Consider the following 10058-nt stretch of genomic DNA (forward strand, 5'->3'; position numbering starts at 1 on the left):
CTTCTGCTTCTTCTTCTTCCTTCGTCTTCTTTCGTTCTTCTTCTTGCGTTCTTCTTCTTCGGCTTCTGCTTCTTCTTCTTCTTCGTCTTCATTCTTCTTCTTCTTCTTCTTCTTTCTTCTTCTTCTTCTCTCTTCTTCTTCTTCCTTCTTCTTCTTCTTCTTCTTCTTTCTTTTGATTCTTCCTTCTTCTTCTTCTATCTTCTTCTTCTTCTTCTTCGTCTTCTTCCTTCTTCTTCTTCTTCGCTTTCTTCTTCTTCTTCATTCCTCTTCTTCTTCTTCTTATTCTCTTCTTCTTACTCATTCTTCTGCTTCATTCTTCTTCTTCGTTCTTCTTCTTCTGGCTTCTTGCTCTTTCTATTCTTTTCTTCTTCTTTTTCTTCTTCTGCTTCTTCCTTCTTCTTCATTCTTTCTGCTTCTTCCTTCTTATACTTCTATCTTTCGTCTTCTTCATTCTTCTTCGTCTCGTCTGCTTCTTACTTCTATCTTCTGCTTCTTCGTCTTTCTTCTTCTTCTTCTTCTTACTTCTTCTTCTGCTTCTTTCTTCGTCTCTTCTTCTTATTCTTCTTCGTCTTCTTCTTCTTCTTCTGCTTCTTCTTCCGTCTATCTTCTTCTTCTTTTCTTTTCTTCTTATATCTTACATTTACTTCTTACTTCTTCATTCTTCTTCTATGATTCGTCTTCGTCTTCGGCTTCTTCTTCTCTTCGTTCTTCTTCTTCTTCTTCTATTCGACTTCTTTTCTTTTTCTTCTTTTCTTTTTCCGTTCCTGATAGGCACCCTCTTCATCTACTGCCCACTCTTTTCTTTGCCCCTCTTTGTTCCCCGTACTTTCTATTTCTCACTCTTCTCCCTTTTCCCTCCACGTCTTCATTCGCTTCCTCTCCCATCCTCATCCCTCCTTTTCCCCCCTCAATCCCCTTTCTGCTCTATCTATTTCGCGCGTCTGTTAGGTCCAATCAGACGTAGAAGGGAGGGGGGGTTGAATACGTCTATACCAATTTCTTCGATTAATTGAGTTGCGGAATAATTCTGTTTAAGCCCAGTTAAATCAATCGTAATCAAACAACTCCAGCAAGTCCGGGAATATTCTTATATTAGAAATAATCCTCGGGTGCTACAAATTCCAACACGTATGTCGGCTACAGAGACTACAACCACTCTAATACAAACTCTCGATTAAATCGATATTCTAACTTTGCTCTCGAGAATGTGTATAGTGTGTGCACTTACAAAGTGTGTAGTTAGTTTCAAATGAAACTACAAAGCTCTATTTATAGGCTTCCAACATCTAACCATGGTTAACGAGTTCGTCCTAGACGAATTGAGTTCGTCCTGGACGAATTCAATTTAACAGTGGTTAGTTAAATTGAATTTGCCCAAAAACTAACTGATGAAGTGAACTTGCCCCACATTCAGTATACAATGGAGAAAGTCAAATGTTGCACAGTCAAAACTTGCGCCTCATCAGTGTAGAGTGTAGAATAATTCACTTAGAATTATTCGGTTGAACAATCCTTGCGCTTTGACTTGTGGTCAAATGTTGCGCCACTTCCACTGTGAAGAGAGAAATCTTTACTTAGAAACTTTCCAGTGATGCAAGGGTCAATGGTTGCGCCTTTGACTTTGGTCAAAGCTTGCGCCACAGAGTGTATGGTGACTTAGAGAAAATTCCAAGTCACTTTGAACTTGCGCTTACAGTGAGATGTCTCACTGTTATCTATTCTATGACCAAGTCAATTTGACTTTGACTTCTCCTTGGTCAAATCTTGCGCCTAGTACATCTCCTGAGAGTATTTGTGACTTAGAGAAAATTTTAAGTAACAAACTTGCGCCCCATGACACAGTATATACATATATGTATTAATTAATTGTTTGTCACATGAATTGATTTAATTCAAGTGACTTAAATTAATAATATATGTATATGTATATATGTGCACATTAATTTAATTCTTTGGCGACACCTCCTTGACCTGATCAATAATTCGTTGATAGAATCCACTGAATAACTTCGTACGTCCTGTGCACTGGTCTGGTTCACAAATGACTCGAACTGAAATAATTCCTTGAATCCTTTTGCTTGATAATATACTTGATCAGTCATTCCGGGTTAGATGTTGCTTCGATAGATTTGATTATAAATAATCAAAATGGATATACCGGAATCTTCTAGTCTTTGATACTTGATCTTCAGGCAATCTTTGATTGTAGAAACTGATTTAGGTTTATTCATCACTGAGGCTTGAACATATTAATGAACTTCTTCCGGTGGACGGATGTTCGTCTCAGATATCTTGATTGTCTTTGTCTGTTTCTATCGGATCTCCAACCTATAGATTCCTGTATTATACTTACGTATTGTTTCCTGTCCTTTTGTTGTGTTGAGTTATCGAAATTACATTTAGGTTACATTATGCTTTATAGAGTCTCATCACAATTATTTACCAAAGTTTGAACATGACCTTTTAACTTTACTCTGTGCTATTATCAAAAATCTCAACTTCTCCCAAATCACTCACACTTTCCAACAATAACATCTCTTTAAATAATCGCCTTTGAGCTTTTATCAAAATTTCATAATAATTTCTTTATTTGTTAAAAATAATATCTCTGCAAGAGACTATTTGAATTTCGTGTATTAATTATAATTCTCTTAAACTTTCGCTCTTAAAAATATAAAAATCATTTTATTACTCATGCTACCTTTCTTGATCAGATGAAATAACTCATTTTTATTATTATTTTTTTGTTCATAATCTATCCTTTTCTCAACATCAATATATTAATAGAAGTAATTTTACTTTTATTGCGCTTATCTTTAAATGATAAAATTATGAACATAATCAATTAAACAATTTGATATTAATCAAATAATAATTATATATATATACTCATGATCAAATAGAAACCACTCTTAAAATAAAAACTAGAAACCAGTTTCCCTACCACTATTTATAACTACGGGTATCACTAATTTATACTGCACTAATCACTGTTTTTATACAGTATGTAAACAGCGATTTTTATTATCAAAATTGAGAAAATCTACTTATCTAAACTATTGATAATTGATTACAGATGATCAATTTAATCCGTAGGAAGGTTCTTGGCGGTAGAAAGCCGCAAGAGAAGTTGTATGATGATGGTACGTAGTCGTTAGTTTTGTAACTTATGATGGAAAGTGTATGTGACTATTGGTGATGATAGACCATGGTGGCAAGTCATGGAAACGTCTGGTAATGGTGGTAAAAGGTCCATTATTACAATTTGGGTGAAGATGATGGTCATATACGTTGCATATATGTGTGTGTATATATATATATATATATATATATATATATATATATATATATATTCGTGAGATATGCTATATATAAATTAGTGATATGTTATGTACAAATTACTGATTTTTGTAGTTACAAATAGTGATAAAAAACTGTCTAAAAACTAGTTTTTAGTTTTTAGGCTAATTTGGTTTCTATTGGAGTATTACTCTATATATATATATATATATATGTATACATACTTGGAATTTCACGGTCATTACAAATCTCCTTTCGTAAATTTAATTATTCTCCGAAAACGTCTTATAGCAAGAACCTTTACTTTCATAACCACTAACTAAATGCAAGTACTTGGGATTCGATTGAATTATGTAATCCTATTGTACTATAATTCTCTCGATCATATAATTCGTATATCCTCGATAGCTCCTAGTAGAGGTGGCCAAACGAGTGGTCCGAGCCGGGCCGAATTTTTATCAGGTTGAGTTACAGGAACATGATTCGTAATCGACCCGTTTCGTAACGCGGACCGGTCCGTTTTCGGGCCGAATTCGGCCGAATCGACCCGTGAACTGATTCGCGGGTTCACGAGTTGAAACGGTCTTTTTTTTTTAAAAAATTTATTATTTTTTGAATTAAAGAAGTCAAAAAAAATTCGAGACAAGACATACCACTCAGCCAGCCTTAAATCGGTCCTAAACCGCGAATCATTCGCGATTTACGAATTGATTTGTGATTCGCGGATCACGAATCAATTCGCGAATCGCGAATAATTCGCGTCTTTTCTCGGAGTTTAGTTTGTTAGGTCCTATTAATTCACTATATAATATGATATAGTGATCACAATCTGTAACACAGTAAGACAATATGAGTAATTGGAATCAATAAACTCTTATATTCACAAAGCTTGTATGGTTACAAAAACTCTCTCAGTGATTTATATTGTATCACTAAGAGCTGCTAGGGTTCTTAATAATGTACTCGATAACTCAACTCATCTAGAGTAACCCTAATCTGTGTTTATATAGACACAGGTACAAAATCAATCTCTGATTTGATATCCTATAAATCAGCTAATAATTCTATCAATCAAAGATTGCTCCAGTTTTCTGTTTAGTTTCCATAGTCAGCAAATCACTCCTCAGCTTCTATCCTTCGTTGAAGTATATCCGCTTCTGAGCTCTTTCCACGTGTAAACTCTGTCGAGCCTTGACTATGTAAACTCTGATCAGACTTTATTAAACTCTGTCAGACTTTGCTAAACTCTGTCAGACTTTGCTAAACTCTGATCAGCTTCCAGTTTAAACTCTGATGATTCCTGTTCTAAAACAAACCTTAAGAACATCAGTAATCATCAATTATATCTAACAATCTCCCCCAACTTGTGCATAAATAAATTATGTGCAAGTTAACAGATAATTGATGATGTCAAAACATTTAAGTCAAATGCAACAGAGTTTAACTATATAACAGAAAACTTTTAAAACTTACAGATACTTTACTCCTTAGCTGCATAGACACCATTTGCTGTCTTTAGATACTCTCTGAGGAGTTCTTTTTCAGCATCTTCAAGCACTGTAATCATTTGTCTCTTGATCTCTCTCAACTCTGGATCTGAAACTCCAGTTTGATAAATTGCAGCTCTGAGATCATAGATCTTGTTCTTCTTCAAGTCTCTATCCAGCCTAATATTGTAAGCTTTATTAGACTCTTCATTAAATGCAAGAGTTCTAATTCCACCTATTGTTTCAATCTTTGCTGAATTTTTCTTCATCTCCACCAGCTGTCCTTTATGATTGAGATATTTAGGAATGAAAGGTCCAGCATTTTTGTTTCCTGTAATCCCCATCTTCCTTTTAATTTGATCTTTCAGCAGGTTGGAAATGTGTTGTCCTGACTTGTTCTTCACTTGAAATATGTATGATACATATCTCAATTCTTCCCAGTGTTTAGCATATAGATCTGCTTCAAGCACTCTAAACACTGTTCCATCAGACATGAAGTAGATAAGTATATTATCTCCTCTGTCATTCTTTACCAACTGAACTGAATCAAGCTTGTCCATTTTGTCTTGCAATACCCCAGTCTTGGGAGCACAGAGAGATGAGGGGTCATCTGGTCTTGATCCTATACTCTGATCAAACTTTTCATATTTGGATCCCAGCCCTCCTTTATCTCTTCCTGCCTTTTGATGAGAAAATGGTTTAATTGAGCCTTTTTCAAAACTTATTTCAGTCATCAGAGTAGGCTTTGCAAATCCAGCCAGTGGTGTAATTGTTGGTTTGTACACAGCTTGAGCTTTGTCAGAGACTGTGTCTTTCTTTGCTTCCTTATTGACTTGAGCTGTGTCAGAGGTCAATCTTTCTTTTTGAGGTTCTGCAACATGAGCTTTGTCAGAGATTGCAGCTTCTGTTTTCTTTTCCTTCACAACTTGATCCTTGTCAGAGGTTGTAGACTTCTTCTTTTCCCATCCTTTCTCCAGATGTTCATCTACTTTGCTTTTACCCTTGGAGGTGTATTCATCTTTAGAGTATACCTTCTTGATTGGTAAACTCTGATCAGCAACAGTAGCTTCTTTGATCAGTATTCCCTTTTCTTTTGGCTTGGTAGTTGACTTTGCAGGCTTTTGGATTTTTCCTGACTTTACTGCTTCAGCATGTTCTTTCTTTAGTTCTTCTTCTTCTGCAGCAATCAACTCCAAATCCAAATTTGCTTCTGGATTTTCTTGTTCAAAAATCAATCTAGCAAGCTCTTCATCAGTCATGGGTTTGTCTGATCCAGTCACTGGTCTTTGCTTAGATCCAGATGTGATATTGTGAGTTGGACCAGACTTTGTGCTTTGCTTGGATTGTTTCTGACTATCAGAGTTTAAAACTCTTCCACCAGTTCCTGCTTGAAATCTCTTGTGCTTTGTGAAATCATCAGCATCATCATCATCATCCTTTTTCTTCCTTTTCAGAGGTTGAGTAGTAGACTTGCATTTGACTTGAGCTACTCTCTCCCCCTTTTTGACATCATCCTCATCAGGAATCAGAATAGATGTGATCAGAGAAAGTGAAGTTTGGATAGCTTCAAGCTGTTTGGACATCTTTTCTTGATTGGATTCAATCAAGGTCATCCTTTGGTTAAGAGATTCATTTGTAGTAACCAGCTTCTGTACACTTTCTTTCATAGGATTGATGGTTCTTTTCCTTTCCAGTTCATTTGTCTCCTTGACTGTTGCCACCTCTGTTCTTAGACTATCTATAGACTTAGATGTCTGGTCATGAGCAGGATGAAATGTCTTCAGATATAGAATTGTGCCCTTGAGGCTTGACATAACATCAGAGTTTGTAATTTTCTTCTCTGCCATAGCTAAGAACTCTTCAGCTTTAGGTGTTTCCAAGGAGTGCTGGTGACTCAACCAGAGTTTGTCCCAGACTTCATTTGGTGGATCAACCTGAAGATCCCTTGGGAGTGGCTCAGAGGCTGTATTCAGAGTTTGTAGCCTTGCATTGAACTGGCTAGTAGACTCCCATTTCTGTTGTGTCAAAGGGATTTCAGTATTGTCATCCTTGTCAGAGTCTGAACTGGTATCATCCTCAGTATCAGAGTTTGCTTTTTCATCTTCAGGAACAGGATCAGCAACTTTCTCTACATTTTCCTGAGCAGATTTTCCTTTATCTTCAGACTGTGACTTGATGGGCTCTTCACCAGTCTGAGCAAGAGTTTGTAAAGCTTCCACAGCTACTTGGTCAGTTTCATCAACTACATCAGACCTGTAGTTCTCTGGAGCTGTATCATGAACAATGGCATCCTCTGGAATTTTCATTGGAGATTGAGGAATTTGACCATGATCAGATAGTGGAGTTTGACAATCAGACTGAGTTGCTCCAGCTTCAGATGTAGCTTGTGCATCACACTCTATTTCTTTATCTACTGCAGATGCTGTAGGAGTTGCTTTAGGAGATGTTGTAGGAGATACTGTAGGAGATATCAGAGGAACAGCTTGAATGGGTTCCACCATCAGAGCTTGAGAAGGATCATCAGGAATTGAGCTTGATGGTGCTTGCTCTTCTTGGATAGTGAAATCAGTAATTTCAGATTCTGGAATCTTGGCCCTCTGTGGCTTGTGTGCCCTTCTTTTGAATCTGGCTGTCTTCTGAGGACTGGTGTGAACAGGTTCAGAGACTGTTGTTGGAGTAGGTTCAGAGTTTGCAACTTGTGCAGTTTCTAGATCATCATACTCATATGCTGCAACAAGTCTTCTTCTTTTCTTCTGCTTTGGAGGAGAAGCAGCTTCAGAGTTTATTTGGACATCAGAGTTTGGAGCTTCAGAGTTTGTTGGTTTATCAGACTTTGTTTGTAGAACTTGTGTACCAACAGAGGTTCTGGTTTTTGGTGTAGAGGGTTGGTCATCAGACTTTGTTGATTTGGATGGTTTTGTAGTTGATGATCTGTGTTTTCTGGTGACTGTGGGAGAGGTTGGATGTTGTGGTTGAGGTTGTTGAGGCTGTGGTTGTGGTTCCTGAGGAAGATTCAGTCTTGCTCTGAATTGAGCTGGGATTTGCAGAGGCCTGAGAACTGGTCTCTTCTCATCTTTAGATATGAGATCCTTAAAAGCCCTTTTATGAAGTTTAAAAGGCTTGATCTCATCTGCAGCATCAAAATCCACTTCTCCAACAGTGGCATTAAACAACAATTGACAAAATCTTGAGAAATAAATGACTTTTCTGTTCTCAAGCATTCTTTCACCAATATTTCTAAGAACTAATCTACCAAAATCAAAAGCAGTAGAATAGATCAGAGAATACCCGATTTGGAGCATGTCCATTGGGATAGCATCCCAGTTTGTAGATTTCTTCTGGAAAGCTCTGGTTATGCAATCGAAGAAAAAGCTCCACTCCTTATTGAGCCATGGACGCTTCAACTGACCCAGTTTATCCAGAGATTCGTAGTACCCCAATTCAAGCATCATTGTTCTGAGATTGGCATCTCCATTTGTAATGTATGCAGGTTGTTCTGGCAAGTTGAGCGCCTGACGAACTGTTGCTGAAGTTACTGCATACTGCTCCCCGTCATAGGAAAACACAATTGATGGTGATCCATCTGCACCACCATTGTCATATGTACCCGACCTCCAAAGGCTGATGATTTGGCTTCCTGAAAGTCTTGCAGGAGCTGTGAGAGCTGTACCGATGACACTCTGTGCCAAGAATCGCTGAAAGGGATGATAATCGCTTGGGGCCTCAGCAGTGTCAAGGATGGCTGCATAGTTATTAGGAACAAATTCCACACCTGCAAAGATGAATGTTGTAGTGGCCATTAGAACAGAGTTTAAGAAAGAAGGTGTTTGAGGAAGTGTTTGTGAGAAAATTTGAATATCAGAGAGAAGGGAGCAAGAGTTTGTTGAGAGAGTATGTGTGAGAGTATTAGTGAATAAGTGTATAAGTGAATGATAAGAATTAAAATCTGATGAGATAAACCCTTCAGATTTTGTGTAGATGTACACGCATGGCTCTTTGTTCACTCGGACACCTGTCAGATTTTAACTGGTGGATGAGAGTTAGTGGCATGGAGAAAAGAAAGTAATCATTATGAGCGCAGTAAAACAGTGCAGTTATAAATGCTGATTACACGTTCTCCTATTAAAATGTTTTTCATGTAAGCCCACTAACAATACACCCGTTTGAAATACTCCTTTCATATTCTCTGAATATTTGAACTCCTGTAACGTATAAGAGTTTAGAAAATCAAGATTAAATTCTTCAAATTTTAAACTCTGAGATTTACATTAAATAGAGTAAATTCCAAATACCTCAGACTAAAGACATAATTTTCAGAATATTCATCAATAAATCAGAGTTTGTCATAAAATCCATAGCTCAATAATGTGCTTGTGAAATAATGTGTGTGATTAACATATTAAAACAGAGACTAGAGAATTTCACAATTTCGTAATTATAAGGTAGACAAGAATAATTTATTTAAACTCTCAAGACATAGACAATTTGGCATACTCTGATGAAGAAATATATGAAATAACCTAACCCCCTTTTTTTTTTTTTTTTTTTTTTTTTTTTTTTTTCAAAGGACGCTTTTCAGTGTAAATGAATCACGACCTTTAAATATTATTTTGCACCAGTATTTCTCCAGTAATCAGAGATTGTGACTGGTCACCATAGATTGTAAAATCTTGGCAATTACTTAATACCAGTAAGTGTTTGGGTCTTTCCAGTCACTGTCATATAGACATCTAAGATCTCAAAGGAGTACTGTGCTTATTTGCAGGGGTTTTTATCTAGCATCAGAGTTTATAAACACTGTCTAATTTTCTGAGAGAGAATGCAAATTAGTCCGTCTCACTTATAATTAAGATATGTGAAGTAATAGAGTCTCAATGATATCAACATGCATATAGTGTAAAGTAGTAGCACAAAATTGAGATCAAGATTAAAGAACTAAACTGAGATTCAGGATTACTAATTCATATCATGCTTCATAGTATCTTCACAGGTTTGTTTTCTCAGAGAAATAACAATGAGATTATTAATCAAGATTCAGAGTTTACAAATATCAGAGAATATTGTCAGAGAATGACGATCAGAGAATATCATCAGAGTATAACACACAGAGTATATCATCAGAGAATATCATAAGATTTTAACAATCAGAGTATATCATGGTGACCAATACATATGGTAATGTGATAATTGAAATCTGAAAGATCTAACCATTATGTTTACTCAGTTCCTGATATCATTCCTAGCTCATTCACCAGCCTAGTGAAGGTTGCT

The sequence above is a fragment of the Daucus carota genome, chromosome 1 (assembly GCF_001625215.2).
Source record: "Daucus carota subsp. sativus chromosome 1, DH1 v3.0, whole genome shotgun sequence".
Classification (NCBI taxonomy): domain Eukaryota; kingdom Viridiplantae; phylum Streptophyta; class Magnoliopsida; order Apiales; family Apiaceae; genus Daucus; species Daucus carota.